Source organism: Apium graveolens, chromosome 3 (assembly GCF_009905375.1).
Source record: "Apium graveolens cultivar Ventura chromosome 3, ASM990537v1, whole genome shotgun sequence".
Taxonomy (NCBI): Eukaryota; Viridiplantae; Streptophyta; class Magnoliopsida; order Apiales; family Apiaceae; genus Apium; species Apium graveolens.
Window position 1 is genome coordinate 11,110,539 of NC_133649.1, and position 18,309 is coordinate 11,128,847.

Here is an 18,309-nt window from a genome sequence, read left to right on the forward strand (position 1 = left end):
CATGCTATGCCTACTATGTCTCAACAGAATCCTTATGCACATTTTGCAAACATGCCATATTTTAACAATCCTTATCTTGCTGCATTTAGTATGCCTCAAATGCCATACAATATGCCTATGTGGAATAACATGTATGCACAATCCATGCCTTATCATATTCCAAATGTGCTAAATGATTCTGTGACTAACCCTACACCTCAACCAACTACATCTAAGACCAAGGTTGACTCAAAGTTACCTAAGTCTAAAGATGCAGGAGAAATGAAGTCTAGGAGAAAGGTTAACAAGAATGGACCCAAGGAAACTTGGGTACCAAAATCAAATTGATTGATTTTATGGTGTGCAGGGAAATAGAAGAAATCTATGGTACTTGGACAGTGGCTGTTCAAGACACATGACAGGAGATTTCTCCCTGCTCACAGAGTTTAAGGAAAGAGCTGGCCCTAGCATAACCTTTGGAGATGACAGCAAAGGGTTTACTATGGGATATGGCTTGATTTCAACAAGGAATGTCATCATTGATGAAGTTGCATTAGTTGATGGTCTCAAACATAACTTACTGAGCATCAGTCAACTATGTGATAAAGGGAATACAGTTTCCTTCAATTCTGAAGCCTGTGTTGTCACTAGTAAGAAAGACAACAAAGTGGTTCTAACTGGAGTTAGAAAAGGAAATGTGTACTTAGCTGACTTCAACTCTGCAAATGCAGAATCTATTACTTGTCTCTTCAGCAAAGCAAGTTCAGTTGAGAGTTGGCTATGGCACAAGAAGCTATCCCATTTGAATTTCAAGACAATGAATGATCTAGTCAAAAAGGACCTAGTAAGAGGAATTCCTCTTGTTGAATTCTCAAGGGATGGTTTGTGTGATGCTTGTCAGAAAGGCAAACAAAGGAAAGCATCATTCAAAAAGAAGCTTGAAATAACAATTGATGAACCATTACAGCTGCTACATATGGATTTGTTTGGACCAGTCAATGTATTGTCAATTGCAAGAAAAAGATATTGCTTAGTGATTGTAGATGATTTCTCAAAGTTTTCATGGGTCTATTTTCTTGGATCAAAGAATGAAGCAAGTGAAATCATTATCAATCACATCAGGCAAGTCAATAATCATCCTGACCTGAAGGTTAGGAATATCAGGAGTGACAATGGAACTGAGTTCAAGAATTTATCAATGAGGCTGTTCTGTGAAGAAAATGGAATCATGCATGAGTTCTCAGCTCCAAGAACACCTCAGCAAAATGGGGTAGTTGAAAGAAAGAACAGATCTTTAATTGAGGCTGCCAGAACAATGCTTGAAGAATCAAAGTTACCAACATATTTCTGGGCTGAAGCTGTTAATTGTGCCTGTTTCACTCAAAATATCTCTTTGATCAATCAAGCTAAAGGCATGACTCCTTATCAGTTGTTCAAGAGAAGAAAACCAACTCTAAACTTTCTTCATGTCTTTGGATGTAAATGCTTTATACTAAGGAATCAATCTGACCATAAAGGGAAGTTTGATGCAAAGGCTGATGAAGGGATATTTGTTGGTTATTCAGCTGGAAAATCTTATAGGGTCTACAATCTAAGAACCAACATTGTTATGGAATATGTGCATGTTGTGTTTGATGATAAAAAGATTGATGGACTAACAGATGAGGGACAATATGAGAGACTCAAATTTGACAACATTGAGATATATTGTGATGATAGTGAAGAGGAGACTGATGGAGATAACACTTCAAAAGGGATTCAAAACATGCCCTTGGATAATGCACAAAATACTGCATCCGTTGAAAGTCAGAATTCTGCATCCGTTGATAGAGGCAATGCAGTATCCGTTGAAAGACATGGTGTATCATCCGTTGAAGTACTAAATGAAGCATCCGTTGATCATAGTTTATCAACGGATAATCGATTTACATCATCAGTTGATAGAACTCCAAGTTCCCTGCAAAGGACCAACAACTCAGGGGGAGTTTCAACTAGTCAACACTTTGTCTCACATCATGACAATACTGAGGCCACCTCATCTAGAGCACATCTTCCACTTCAAAGGAAATGGACCAAGAATCATCCCTTTGAACTGATCATTGGTGATGCATCATCTAAAGTGCAAACAAGAAGAGCTACTCAAGATGAATGTCTGTATAGTAGTTTTCTATCTCAGGAGGAACTTAAGAAAGTGGAAGAAGCCTTATTGGATCCAGATTGGATATTAGCTATGCAGGAAGAGCTAAACCAATTTGAGAGAAACCAAGTTTGGAAGCTGGTACCCAAACCAAAGAACAAGAGTCCTATTGACACAAAATGGGTATTCAGAAATAAGATGGATGAAAATGGCATTATCATAAGGAATAAAGCCAGATTGGTTGCTAAAGGCTATTCTCAGCAAGAGGGAATAGATTTTGATGAGACATATGCTCCTGTTGCAAGACTTGAAGCCATCAGAATTTTTCTAGCCTATGCAGCTCATGCCAATTTCAAAGTCTATCAAATGGATGTCAAGAGTGCATTTCTAAATGGGAAATTAGAGGAAGAAGTCTATGTAAGTCAACCTCCAGGATTTGAAGATCCAAATTTTCCAGACTATGTATATTATCTGTTGAAAGCACTCTATGGACTGAAGCAAGCACCTAGAGCCTGGTATGAAACCTTATCAAAATTTCTTTTGGAGAATCACTTCACTAGAGGTACTATTGATAAAACTCTCTTCTTTAGGAATATTAATGACTCTAGTATACTTGTTCAAATTTATGTAGACGACATAATATTTGGTTCTAAAGATGATAAACTTTGTAAAAAGTTTGCTAAGCTAATGCAAAGTAATTATGAAATGAGCCTTATGGGAGAACTAACTTATTTTCTTGGTTTATAAATTAAACAAGTTAGTAATGGAATTTTCATTAGTCAAACTAAATATATTCATGATCTTTTAAAGAAGTTTGACTTAATGGAATGTTCATCTGCAAAAACTCCCATGGCCACTGCCACCAAACTTGAATTAAATAAGACTGAAAGGTCTGTGGACATTACAAGTTATAGAGGCTTGGTTGGTTCACTTTTATATTTAACTGCTAGCAGACCAGATATAATGTTTGCTACATGTCTGTGTGCTAGATTTCAAGCTGATCCTAGGGAGTCTCACTTAATAGCTATCAAAAGGATTTTCAGATATCTCAAGGGTACACCAAATTTAGGTATTTGGTATCCTAGAGAATCTGGCTTTGATCTAATTGGTTATTCAGATGCAGACTATGCAGGTTGCAAAATAGACAGGAAAAGTACAACAGGCTCCTGCCAATTCCTGGGAAACAAGCTTGTATCATGGTTTAGCAAAAAGCAAAATTCAGTCTCTACTTCTACAGCTGAGGCTGAATACATTGCTGCTGGAAGTTGCTGCTCTCAAGTGTTATGGATGAGAAATCAACTCCTTGACTATGGACTTCATGTTGATAGAATTCCTATCTTTTGTGACAACACAAGTGCCATAGCCATAACAGAGAATCCTGTACAGCACTCAAGAACCAAGCACATTGATATCAAGTACCACTTCATTAGGGAGCATGTCATGAATGGTACAGTGGAACTACATTTTGTTCCAAGTGAACAACAAATTGCAGACATATTTACCAAGCCACTTGATGAATCAACATTCACAAGATTAGTAAGTGAGCTAGGTATGCTTAATTACTCTTAAAATTCATGTCCTTATTGCAATTTGAATTGAAGCCTGAAATATATTAGTTGCTAGAACAAATTTGACTTTTAACAAAGTTTATTCCATCAACGGATGTTTCCTATCCGTTGAAAGTCAAAATTGCTCTATCAACGGATATTCATTATCCGTTGAAAGACAAATACATTTCTGGAATTTTTATCCGTCAACGGATAAAACTGAAGTACCTTTCAACGGATGACAATTTGCCTTATCCGTTGAAATGTCACATCAGTCGATTCAGGTGTTTCACAGCCGTTGATTCTATTTTCTTAACCGTTGATACTCATACATACATCTGTATGTATTGGTTTTAAAGGTAGTTGTTAGAATACTTACAGTTTATTCTTAAACGGCTGAAATTCACTAACATATACTTATTGATTAATCTTTTACTAATTTTTTTTTTTGAAAGCATATAAGTCCTTCTGATTTTTCATTTTTACTTTACGCTTTCTTAAAATTTCAAGCATTTACCATTTTCTCTCTGCAAAACCTTCAAGTTATTCTCTGCAATTTCTACTCACAATAATGGCACCAGTCGTGAAAATTATGTCTCAATCTGGGTTCATCTATGAGAAGAACAATTTCATAGCTTTGGTAGAAAAGAATGAAGCCCATTCAGACTATCACAAAATGATGGACTTCATCAAAAACTGTAAACTTAGCTATGCAATGCTGGAAGCCCCAACGATTTACTGTGAAGTAGTTGAGGAGATTTGGACAACTGCTGAGTTCAACTCCATAGATATGACTATCTCCTTCACTCTCAAAGGTAAAAATCACTGTATTAACTGTGATGATTTACAAGCATGTTTTAAATTACCTGAGAACAATGCCATGACACCACACACTGATAATGATGTATCCAGCATGTTAGATTCCATAGGTTATTCTCTTAACTCTGCTAGTTTAGGGAGTATTAGAAGAAAAGGCCTTAGGAAAGAATGGAGTTTTCTTGGGGATGCCTTTATAAAGGTTTTCTCTGGGAAAATTAGTAATTTTGATGCCATAACTTCATCTCTTGTTAATATGCTCTATATGCTTGTTTCTGATAGGTATTTTAACCTTAGCAACTATGTGATGCTAGAATTGGGTACTAGATTAGGTAACAAAGCTAATAGACCTAATAACATCTATTATGCTAGATTCTTTATGTTATTGGCTAACCATGTTGCTGAAGGTTTGGTCATAATCAATGAGAATAATAAACTCAAGTGCTGGGCACAAGAGAAAAGAGTTCTTGCAGATTTATTGAGAATGGATCTCAACAGCAGTGTGCCATTGGTATATTTACCAATCATGAATGCACCTCAGGTAGGTGAGGTAATTGCTTCTACAACTCCTACTTCTTCCAACCCCTCTATTTCTTTATCTTCTAGTGTGGCCATGAAATCTGTGAAAATGCCCCAACAGATTTCTACCAAGGTCACCAAAACTAAACTTTCAAAATCCAAGATAAAGAAAACCACCTCTGTTGTTTCTCAAAAGACAACAGTTGTAACACCAACCATTAACCCTGAGGGGAGTGAACAGGGTGTGAGTGGTGAGGGGAGGGGTGAACATCAAAGAAACCCCCAGGATAAGGAAGGAGAGTTAAGTGCTTCCCAAGCTAGCCAAGCCACAGTTTCTCAAAAAGCTGTGGTGGTTGAAAAGGTATCTAGCACATCCCTAGTTGCATCCTCCCAAAAGGATGTTACTATTGAAAATAGTTCCCAACCAGGAACACAGAACAAACGAGGGAGGGACACTGAAGCCAAACACTCACCAACAAAAGCTTTTATTAGAAGAAAGAAGGCTAGAACCCAATCTTCTACACAGGGTGCACACACTGCACAGATACATCCATCTGTATCTATGCCTTCTCAAACTCAGTTTGATGTGGCTCCAATAAATGTGGAGTCACAGCCCCATTCTCTCACAATAATCACACATCAATCACCAAACACTTCATCACCATCTCTGGATGTGGATATGTTATTCCCATCAATTCCTGATTCTCCCTCTTTACAACTCAGGGAGGAGCCCCACTCAAATACAGGTGATCATCATCTCTTAGATGATTTGTTGGATCACCCGCAAATTTTTTCAGATATAATTGAAGGATCTGTGTCACCACATCTCAAATCAATCTACACAGATTCAACAGTTATATCACTTTCAATTTCAACTTCTTTTCCTTCTTCAACGGATATCACTCATCCGTTGACAAGTGGTTGCTCTTCAACGGATAAGCTTAACAGCAGTTATCCGTTGATAACATCAGTTTCACCTTCAACGGATATTCCACATCCGTTGATAGTCTCTCCACACATAACTGAATCAATTCCAAGTGTAGAAGACATGAATACTGTGCAATCACTCTTAGGATTGAGGGAAGGGAGTGAAAATTTGAGTGAGAGGCTGGGTTGCTCCCAGGCAAAAGGAGAGATTGAGAGCTCAAAAATGCATGCTATTTCTTCCAGCATGGCAAAAGTAAGTGAGAGGAGTACCACCTTAGTAGGTGAAGGTGAGGGAGTGAGTTGTGTGAGCCAGGGGGAGCCCCTGATGCAAGAAAATAGAGAAAAAGAGAGAAAGGCAGGTACAGTAGATATAAGGGTGGAACCAGCCATTGCTAGTGAGTCAATGATTGTGGATGATGCTGAAAAGGAAAGACAATTTCAGCAACATTACAAAGCTGTAATTGATAACATTTCCTTGGATGCTGACACTTTTACTCATCCTGTGTCAGCCTATCAAATGTTGGCTGCTCAGGGCAATGAGGAGGCAGAAAAGACACTACATCTAGTACACACAACAGAATCTCTTTAAAGGGATAAAGCTGCTATTACCAAGATGCCTTCTACAGCTGGTGAGCCATCTGAGGAATTTGGAGTAAATTCTGATGATGATGACTCTGTTTCTTTTGATGGAAGCATGAACTTAGGGGGAGATGAAGGCCCTAGTTCAATTCCAAATCTACCTGAATGGGCTTTGACAAAGGAGTATAGATCAGGGGAATTCAATGTCTCCTTAGTCAAATAAATCAACACTATTCAACAGGCCATTCAGAACACTTCACATGCAAGTATCAAGGCTATCCTTCAAGCTCACCTGGACTCACTGCATCTCATGAAGTTGCAGCAAGTAAAGCAGAATCTGAGTATGGATGATCTCAGGAAGGATATTGCTGACTTGAAATCCTACAGTTCTGAAAAATTGGATTCAGTCATGCCCTATGGTACATTGCAGGACTTGGTTTTGAGATTGAAAAAGGAATCAGTTACTGAGAAAAGGCTGGCCAAGTTGGAAGACAGAGTTCAAGTTATTGAAGATTCTGTGGCCACCATTCTTCACAACCAACAATCTCAAACCAGTCTCCTAATGCAGCTGGCAAAAGCACAAGGCTTGACCCCTCTCCTTGATGATAACAAAAAGGGGGAGAGTAAAAGGGAAGGGGAAGGAGAGCCATCTACAAAAATCAAAATATCTAAAGTGCTAGTTCCTGCCATCACTACTTCTCCAATCATTCAAATCAAAGGAAAGCCTGATGGAATTGATTTGATTCAGCTAGCAGCAGCTGAAATTCAAGTGAAAGAGCAAAGGAGGAGAATTGATGAAAGGTTGCAACTGTTGTTTGGCTCTACACAAGATAAATCAACATCTGTGAAATATAGCACAAAGATTGAACCAATCAACATCGAGCTCAAGCCAGTAGGGAGACATAAGGATGGAGAAGCTTCTTCCAAAGAACTACAAGCTATAATTCTCAAGCCCAATAAAAGATCCAATAAGGACTCTACAAAGAATCCTTTAAAAGAAGTGGACTTTCCTCCTCCAAAAGCTGATGAGAACAAGCTTTTAGGTAGGAGTATTGCTTATCTCAAAGAGACCATGGATGAGGCTGTAAGGAGAAATAGGGCTATTATCTCTAGAGAGGGAAAGAGCATATGTGTGATGCAAGGACATCCCAAATTCTCAATAGCCAAGAAGGAAGAAGTCAAGCAACTAAAGGCTGACAAAAGAGCACAAGCAAAGCTTGAACAACAGCTAAAGTCAAGTCAAGTTGAAGAAGAGAAAGGAATTGAAGTCAGGGGTGAAGACAAGATTGCAAACCTAGATGAGGTTTTTGGGAGTATATTTGGTGAGAGTATGGAAGAAAGAGAGGAATGGCAGAAGGGAAACAGAAGAAAGGCCAAGGCACATAGAAGGAGTGAAGATAATAATGAAGTAACCAAATCTATATCTAAACCACTACCTTCCATACCTGAACCTCTTGTTGCTAATCCCACTATAAACATCCATGGTGAACCAATCATTCCAAAAGAGGAACCTATTGATTGGGACACCATCAAATTGCCTACCTTTCTAACCACTCTTCCACTACCAAAGAAACAGAAAAGAAAACCCAAATCTACACCTCCCATAACCTCTAAGAAATTCACTCAAAAACAAAAGCCTAAGCCTAAGCCATCCATTTCTAAAGATGATTATGTTCACATCTGTGACATAAAAGAAATTTCAGACATTGAACTCTATCTGGATGAGCTGGAGGATGTAAGAGGAATAGCTGCTTACAGACATCTATCAGAGAGATTAGTGTTTAGATACAAAGGAGCTGGGGAAAGAACATGGCCTCTCCACAGGATTCTGAATGAAGGCTACTCTACCTTGATTAGAGTCTTTTCAGCTATACAAAAGGATTCTGGCTTTACCAGAACTGCCAAGACTGAAATTCTCAACAAGATTGCCAATATAAGGAAAACTTGGAGGGAGCCCAATGCTTTACCCAGGACTTTACTCATTCAAGAAAGGGGAATTACAATTCACAAATCACCTCATTGGTTGATGGAATTTAGAGATGATAAAGGAGTCAGAAGATTTTTCAGACTTGAAGACCAACTCAAGATTGCCAGCAATGAAACTCTCAAGGAAATGCAATCTAAGTTGGATATCAGTGTTGAAGATGAAGCTGAATTCTTCAGACAACTCCAACTCCAAATTGAGGAAAATGACAAAGGGCTAGGAAAGAAAACCAGGGAACAAAGAAGAAAAAGATGATTTGCTCAGGCTAAAGGAGTATCCTTGGAAATACTGTAAATCTTCAATTTCCTCCTAGTACATACATTTTTGCAGCATTTTCAAATTTCTACTTAGTTTCAATTCATATATCTGTTAAGTGTTTTGTTATCATCAAGTTAACCCTGAATTTATGCCTACAATTCTTATAGACATAAATATGGGCAGATTGTTAGGAATATATGTGCATTAGTTTGATGATATGTTTAACAAAACACTTAAGTAGAAATTCAGTGTCTGTAGCCTCAACGGATAAGACCACTTTGGCTATCCGTTGATGGTGTAGCTTTACTTAGAAATAAGTCTAGTGTTGTAGCATATTTCAGTCTCTGTATTTAAGATGTAATTCTTAGAAGTTGAGAGAAACTATGAGTCATGTTGACTACTAGAAGATATGCAGATAGGAAGGCCAATTGTAAATATTTCATGCCTTGTAATTTTGTATAAATGAAGTGGTATCAACGGATGACTTAAAGACCTTCAACGGATGAGAAGCTAAGCTTCAACGGATGTCTCTAAAGCTTCAACGGATAACATCCTTCAACGGATGAGTGCATCAACGGATGAAAGCTTCAACGGATGTTCTGTTGATTAACCGTTGATAAGTGGTAGTTGTACCTACAAACAGAGGCACGTGGGTGAACAGAGATAACTGAAATGTGGCAGCCTAATTTCAGGAACATCAGAAAAAGCAGCCGTTCTACTCTAGTATAAAGAGACATTAAGTCAACAAAGTACTGGAGTGAACTGGAGAAGAAACAAGTGGAGATCTTACTTTATTATTTTATAATATCCTTGTCTTCACTTGTAAACTTGGTAATATATAAACCAAGTAGTAGCTAGTAATTAGATAAGAATTTTTCCAGAGCTGTTTAGAAAAATCTTGAGAGAAAAATTATCTAGTTTGTACTAGGATGCAGCTGTGATCAAATTCTTAGATCACAGAATTTCTGAAATACCATCTCTGGTGGAACAACAAATCCACCAGAAAAGTTTTTAAAGGTTTATTGTGTTCTTTACATTTGTGTTTGAATATATATCTGTCTGTATCAGCTTAAAGCAATTCACACACTTGTTCATCTTGAACACACAGTCTTTATAAACTGCTCAAAACTTGAAAAAGTTTTGAGATTTACATTCAACCCCTCTTCTGTAAATCTCATTGTTAGTTCTCTAGAAATAACAAGTTTTGATAGCAATATGATGGTCCTGGCTTCTCTTTGGTGGTAGTTTAGTTGGTACCTTGAAGATATCCTGGTATTCTGAAATTAAATTGTTAACTCCTTGGTTCTTGCTTGGTTGTACCTTTTCTCCCGATTTCTTTTCCGTAATTTGCACCAGAAAGTATACATCATCTTCACTTTGTTTAAGTCCTTTCTTGACTTTAGGAACAGTGACAATATTTGATATTTTATCAACTGATTGTAGCTTCACCTTCTCCTGATTCCAGTTAATGGTAATAGCTCCTTTAGAGAAATCAAAAGTGACCGGACTTACACCCTTCATCCATTGTACTCCAAGGATTACATCATATCCCCCCAATGGAATGATGTTCATGGGAGCTGCAAATTCTTTACCAGCCATAGTCCATTTTACTGATTCCACCATTGTGTTGCAAAATAGTTGCTCTCCATTTGCAACTGTGACTCTAACTTCCTTACACTCTTGAATTGGAAGCTTCATTTGTTTCACCAGACCTTGAGAGACAAAGTTATGTGTTGACCCGCTATCAACTAACACACTGATAGTTCTCTTCTTCAATTTTCCCACAGTCTTGATAGTATGATTTCCTTTTCCTCCAGAGATAGCATGCAAGGATATAGTAGCTTTAATCTCCTTGTCATTCAATACTTCATCTTCCTAGATCAATGCTACTTCTTCATCTTCACAGGCCCCTTCAGTTTGTATAACATCATCCAGAATTACATACAGTTTCTTTTTTGAACAGATGTGGCCTGGAACAAATTTCTCATCACAATGGAAGCATAAAACCTTCCTTCTTTTCTCATTAATTTCAGAGATACCGAGTTTCTTAGTTTCAACAGTGGTTCCCTTCTCCTGAACCTTTCCAGACCAATTAGAAGTGTATGGTTTGGATACAGGGTTTCCTGGTTTGACCTGGTTTGGATACAGGGTTTCCTGGTTTGACCTGATTTGGTCCTCCAATATTTTTATAAGTGTTCTTGTATCTTTTGTCTAAGATATCCAACAAGTACTCTTGACCTCTTGCCATATTCCTGGCTTCTTCAATGTCCTAGGCCTGTTATTATACAGTGCTTGTGACAGTTCCTCCTTAAGTCCACTTATAAAGGTATCAATGTAGTATGACTCTCTCTGTGGTGCTTCATGAGTCATGAAATGCCCCTTCAATTCGTCAAACTGGGTAATATACTCCTCTACCTTTCCTTTTTGAGTCAATTTATTAAATTGTCCCACCAAGTTGTCATACCCTACCCTAGAAAACCTATTACAGACCATGCTAACAAACTCAGGCCACATCATATTAGGTTTCTCTTCTTCCAATGACCTATACCAGACATCTGCTTCCCCTTCTAGATACAATGCAGCACAAATGACCCTAGCTCTAATATCAAGTGTTGGGTTCAATTGAAAGTACTCTTCGCATTTACCCACCCAAGATCTTGGGTCTTTACCATCAAACCTAGGAAATTCTACCTTTGGTGGTTTATAAAAAGAATTATTCTAGTTATTCCTCATTGCTCCTCCTTTAGGTTGGCTCCAGATTTAGGATGATTGAAGAGGAATAGTTTGTGGTATTTGGTAGGTAGGGTTTGATAAGTGGAACCCTGGTGCGTGTCTAGATGCAGAGTAAGGTGGTATGGGTTGGAAGGTGCTAAATGGAGGTAGAGAGAAATTGGTACTTCCGCTGGTCATACCCAAGGGGTTAATAATGTGTGGAACAAATTGTGGTTGAATGAATATGGGTTTGGTTTGATAAGTTTGAGTTAAAGGTGTACTGATTTGTGATATTGGTGTTTGTTTTTCAAGATTCAACAAATCATTTTGGTTAATAGAGGGAGGGGTATTCATTACTCTACCAGTCATATCAAGAACCATAACGTCTTTAATAGTACCAAATCTAGTAGGAGTGTGAGCTAAGGTTTTGTTCATACCTTGTTCCTTGGATTTAACAATAGTTTGAGAAGAGCTTTCCTCCTCAGCTTCCAACCCTCCTCCAATAACTATAGGTGGTGGATTTGTCTTTAATATCTCCATCAAATCTTGAAAGTCCTTCCTTAACCCTTGATTTTCTTCCACTAATTTACTCACGGAAGCCTCTATGGATGCAACCCTTGTCTTGCTATCTTCAAATGAAAGTTTCAGTTCAGAAAATGCTTGTTCATGCCTCGAGCTGGCACTCTTGTCCGCCATTAACCCACAAGCCAAGAGCTCGAAAGCTCTGATACCAAATGTCACACTCACAGGAAATAAATTAGCAGTAAGGAAAAGAGAAGAAAAGGAAATGAAATAACAAGCAAATTTTCAGATAATCCCCCCTCTCCTCATTAGGGTTAGGTAATAAATAGACAAACAGTCTTGGGACCACAATAGTACGAGGACACATGTTCTATTTTTACTAGTGCAACTAACAACTAATGGTACTACAGTCCTCTAACAGAATTAAAGCAAAAATGACATCGTTTAATAATTCAATTTTCCCGCCATCATGACAAAAACCCTATAGAAGACAAACACAGTAATCCATCACAAATTTCGTAACACTCAAAAATTCTGTAACACTCGTAATTTCTTATAGGGATATCATGGTATAGGTATTTTCGCTATCCACAAGACTTGTTAATTCGGGACCATTAAAACAACGGGCACCTTCAAGCAGAATATGTATTTGTTTGGGTTGGAGGAGGTTTTTTCTCGCGCAAGATGGAATTAATTAAAATAATCGATGCCAATGATTTGATCCCATAATTTACAAACATTCCTCAATCTTACGAGAGAATATATGGGTTGTAGTAAAAAGATCTTGAGTAACATCTTCTGGTATGTCACTAAATGTCGAAGCCATTGACATTGATTTGAGATTAAAAATAAGATGGGATGGCTAACAGGCACTGCTTTGCAGGGATCGATAACGGCTTTTTGCTAGGGTTATATAAATTGTCTATTATATTTATAGGGTTTTTGCATTTGTATTAAATATTTATATAAGGGTAAGGTTATATCAATCCAATTTTGACGAAAATAATGTACTCAGTTAGTTTGAGAACATAAAGCATCTAAAATTCAGAGAGGCGTCCGTGCAGATATTGTTTGTCTCATGCACTTATCTTACTTCTTTTTTGTTGTATTATTATCTATTATTTCGTTCATTGTTCATTTTATATTTATCACACACCATTTTTGTTGTCGTGCACTGAGGCAGAGGTCATATTCTTCCAATTAGGTAGGGATGGCAACATGTCAGATTGGGATCGGGTATTATAAAATTCAAATCCAAATCCAAATATTTTCGGATTATCAAAATCCAAATCCGTCGAGTTTTGGATCGGATCGGGTATTTTTCGTGTATTCAAAATTAAAAAATAATGTAGTCAAATTTAATATTATTTATAAATGCAAATACCATTCATTATATTTATATAATATCTAAAATTAAAATGCATTAGTTAATAAGTAGTCAAACATATTGTATTGTAGAGTTTGAGTGAAATCTAAGAGATTAATACGATTCACTTTCAAGATGCCTTGGTGGTGAACTGGTAGACAAACTTGCTGAGATGAGTCAAGCTTCTGTTAATAACATAATATTTAGTATCTAATCACAAATGATTATTTTTGTAAATACATAATAGGAACATAATAATAAAAGTTGAAATTAAAATAAAGAGTTAGAATTTACTAAATAAATGTTTGACAATCTTGACATTAATCTAATACTACTGAAATAATACAATAAAAATATGTAAATTATATCTTACATCTAAATATTGTATATAATATATTATTTATGTTTCGAGTTTTAACCGGGTTTGAATTGAGTTTCAGATGTCGAATCGGGTATTGGTTCGGTATCGTTGAAATATAAATTTAAATCCAAATCCAAAATTTCAGGTTCGGTATATCCAAAATTTCGGATTACGGATCGGGTATCCACCAGATATGATTATTTTTCCATCCATACGAGTTGGGCATGGTCTGCGTATATCTTACCCTCCCGAGACACTGCTCTAAACATGATTACCTGGATATGTTTGGTTTGGTTTGGTTTGGTTGGAGAATGACCATTTTGTATGGATCCATTGGTTATGCAACCAAACCAAACATACTCAGGTAATCCTAGTGTATGAGAAGAGTAAGATGTACGCAAACCATACCCCTATTACAAAAAATAGGGAGGATGTTTCCGTGAAGACCTACGGCTTAGTGCACAATAAATAAATAGTGTATGATTATATAATATAATAGTAAATATGATACATATTAATACAATAAAAATAGTTGAGACAAGCCTGATCCTGTGGTTGTATTCACATGAGATATAACTACAAGTATTCATGAAGAGGCCATTAAAGATTTTTCTAAAGAGACCTGACTTGTTCTGATAAGGTGTGGAAGAAAAAGAGAAGTAACCACCTTCAATTTGTTCCCCGACTGATTAAGAATGATTGATGCAAAATCATATAACGTTGTATCCACTACATATGTGTATCCGTTGTACTTTCTTGTCCATCCTTCTTAACCCAACGATTTACCCATTAATCGTCTTCTCAATCTCAAATGTTATATCACTTCTTCGAACGATTGGAATGTTGAAGTCTGGCGATTGCTTCCCTAAAAATATATACTGGATACGTATTTTGAAAGGCGTATATAAGAAAGGTGATATGTACTAATGAAAAATCAAACGATAAAACAAGTTGATTAGGAAGAATTTGAGTGTAATTAGTATTGCTTTTAATTGGAATATAATTTATAGAGTCTATATTTATGTTTGATACATTAATTATTATTTTTTAATAAATTATCAAACCAAACTAAATGTATACAGTATATCCCTCTTAAAACAGGGTCCGTCAATCTTGAACAATTATTTTTTATTGATTTTTATCTATCTTATTTCATTCATAGTGTTATTATTTACATCATATCAACATTAATATTTATTAAACATTATGAGAATTACCAAAAAATATACAAAATTATTGTACGATTAAAATTTATACTTGATAATATAATGATCATTTATATTTTTAATTAAAAAATTGATTAATTGCATAAGTCATTTAAATTGTTACATTCCCAAATATCTTATGTAAAATACGAGACGACGTTGAGAGGCGATGTCGAGGAACATTGTCTCATATAATTGTATTTGGTCAAATTCATGAAAATAGTTCATGTGTGAAAGCCCAATTTCCAATGTTTTTCGCATCACAGTCTTTACTAATACAATCTCTTCTATCAGGAAAATATCTTTTTATCAAATGCGAGACAATTTCAAGAGGTAACGTCGAGTAACGTTGTATGATATAATTATATTATTATATCAAGTCAAATTGAGAGGAAAATAAATTACAAATTCGAAGAAAAAAATCATCTTTATTATAACATTTAAATCTCATATTATCATTTTTCTAATAAATATTATATTATATGATAAATTTTTAGATCTCATTTTATTCATAATAGAGTTAATTATATCGAATCAACACAATTTTTAATATTTCATATATAGTATGAGGATTATTTAAAAAAGATGTTAAATTGTTTTACATTTTAATATTTATAATTGATGAAAATATGATCATATCAGATATTTTATTAAAAATTTAATAATTTAATTCAAATTCAATTATCATGTTTCCAAATTTCTTCGCATTACAATTCTCACTAACCAAATGCTACTGACATAACGCTTCTACACTGATCAGTGTATTATATATCTTATCTAAAATGTGAGACGACGCCGGGAGACGACATCGAGGAACATTATCTCATTCAATTGTATTGAGTCAAATTAATAATAAAAAAATTAAAGTGTTTTCAATATATTTATACTATTTCTAATAATAAAATGTTAGACGCATTGTGAAGTGACGTAAGTAAAATATAACTTTACAATTTTATTAAATGATACTAATTAAAAACTTGCCAATATTGAAAAATAAATTATTTATCGATTTATTATCTTATTTTATTCATAATGTAATTGTTTACATCATGTTGGGAATATGCTGTGAACTTGATGATAATTAAACAAAACACCTTAGTAGATTCAACTTAGTGAATTTTGTAGCACTCGACGGATGATTAAATATAGTCCCGACGGATGATTTAATATAGTCCCGACGGATGACTATTTGACATCCACCAGGTGAACAACTTATTTAAAAATAAGATTTGTAGCATATTTCTACAAACAACTTTGTGTAGATTCTGTAGGAGATTATGAGTCATGTTGACTACTAGTAGATATGCAACATAGGTTGATTAATTGTAAATATGAGATGTCTTGTAATTCTGTGTAAGTGAAATGGAGTCAAGTGACAAATAGCTACCCGACAGATGATCAACAAAGCTACCCTACGGATGATCAACAAAGCTATCCGACGAATGACAAGCATGTACCCGACGGATGATCAAATTCAAATATCTCTTGACAGTGACAACACAGTCACATGCGTTGGGTGTTTGCAAGAGGAATGTGGCCGTTAAGCAGGATTTTGAGAACAAAGAAGCATTACCATTTCCATGCAAGCTGTGAAGATTTTCAAAATGTTGGAATAGAGTAATGAAGTAGCATGGAGTTAGACTGGATATGTTTTATTTTATTATCTTGTCTTATTGTCATGTAAACTTGGTGATATATAAATCAAGTGTAGTAAGTAGAACAATTATGAAGAACTAAGCACACACATTCTCAGAGAAACATTTTTAAGCTGTATTCTGTAGCATTTCTCTGTAAGTTTAGTTGTTCAACTTGTAAGCAGCTGTGAGCCATTCAAAGTTTCACAGAGTTCTCAATTTGATATATATATATATATATGGTGGATACATTCAAATCCACCATAAAGTTTTAAAGCCTTGTGTTTTATTACTTAGTGTATTGATTTCATTTATCTTTCTATTCCGCACTTTAGCAAATCAAACACTGTTATATGTATTAAGTTATAACAATTTTAAGAATCTTAAAAATGAGCCATAATTACATTCAACCCCCCTGTAATTCTTGTTGTATTATTAGGGAATAACAATTAGTATCAGAGCAAGCTTTTGAAGTACAAAGAGTGTAAAGATCACAACAAACAGCAAGATGGACAAAAAGGATGTTGGAGTTAAAATTCCTTTTTTGGAAAAAGATAATTATCACCACTGGAAGGTGAAGATGCACCTACATCTTCTTTCCCAAGATGAGGCCTATGTGGATTGCATAGAAAGAGGTCCTCATGTACCAATGAGAGCTACAACTGGCAATGAGCCATCTATTCCAAAACCAAGGCATGAATGGTCAGATCCTGATATTGAGCAAGTCAGGAAAGATAAGAAGGCCATGAATATATTGTTCAATGGAGTTTATGGTGATATGTTTGATAACATCATTAACTGCAAAACAGCCAAAGAGGTTTGGGACGCTGTTAGATATATTTGAGATGTCATGTCTAATATGATTCGTGTTTAGTTTTCAAAACTTAACAACATGACATATCAGGACTTACTGAAATCAGGACTTACTGAAGTCAGAACTTAATATCAGAACTTAAGTCGTCAGAAGATACATATCAGTACTTAAGTGGGGGAAAACTTTCAGATAAGGAATGAGACTGATTTACAGGAAAGAAGATATGGACTAAAACAACAGAAGATATGCATGGAAAGAGTTAGAAGACTAGAAGACTTATAGAAGATATCTGATTGATATATTTTAGGAGACAATATTATATTCCATATCAATTAGAAGATATCTTGTAACTATGTACTAGATAAACACAGACTTAGGGTTAACACTATATGTGTTATCACTATCGAGAAGATTATACATTGTAACCTAGCAGCTCTTAGTGATATTTGTTCATCACTGAGAGAGAACAACAGTTCATATTGTAACATAGTTTATTGAATATACTTGATCTTTGTTACAGACTTGTGTTCAAATTGATTTGATTGTATAAACACTGTATTCAACCCCCTTCTACAGTGTTGTGTGACCTAACAAGTGGTATCAGAGCTTATCTGTTAACACACATACAGTAAAGATCCAAATAACAATCATGTCTGAAGAAACACAAACCCCAACTAAGCCCACCAAAACACAAGAAACTCAGAACACTCAAACCCACAGTCGATATGAGACAATTAGGGTTCCCATACTGAGACCATCTGAGTATCCCATATGGAAAGTGAAGATGGCTATGTTTCAGGAAGCTACAGATCCAGAATACCTTGAAAGAATTAATGAAGGACCACATATGCCTACTAAGCTCTCTGTTGCAGTTGCTGATCAACCAGCAAAGACCATACCAAAGGAGAAAAGTACACAGCTAAAGACATCTCATCTATTGCCAAAGATG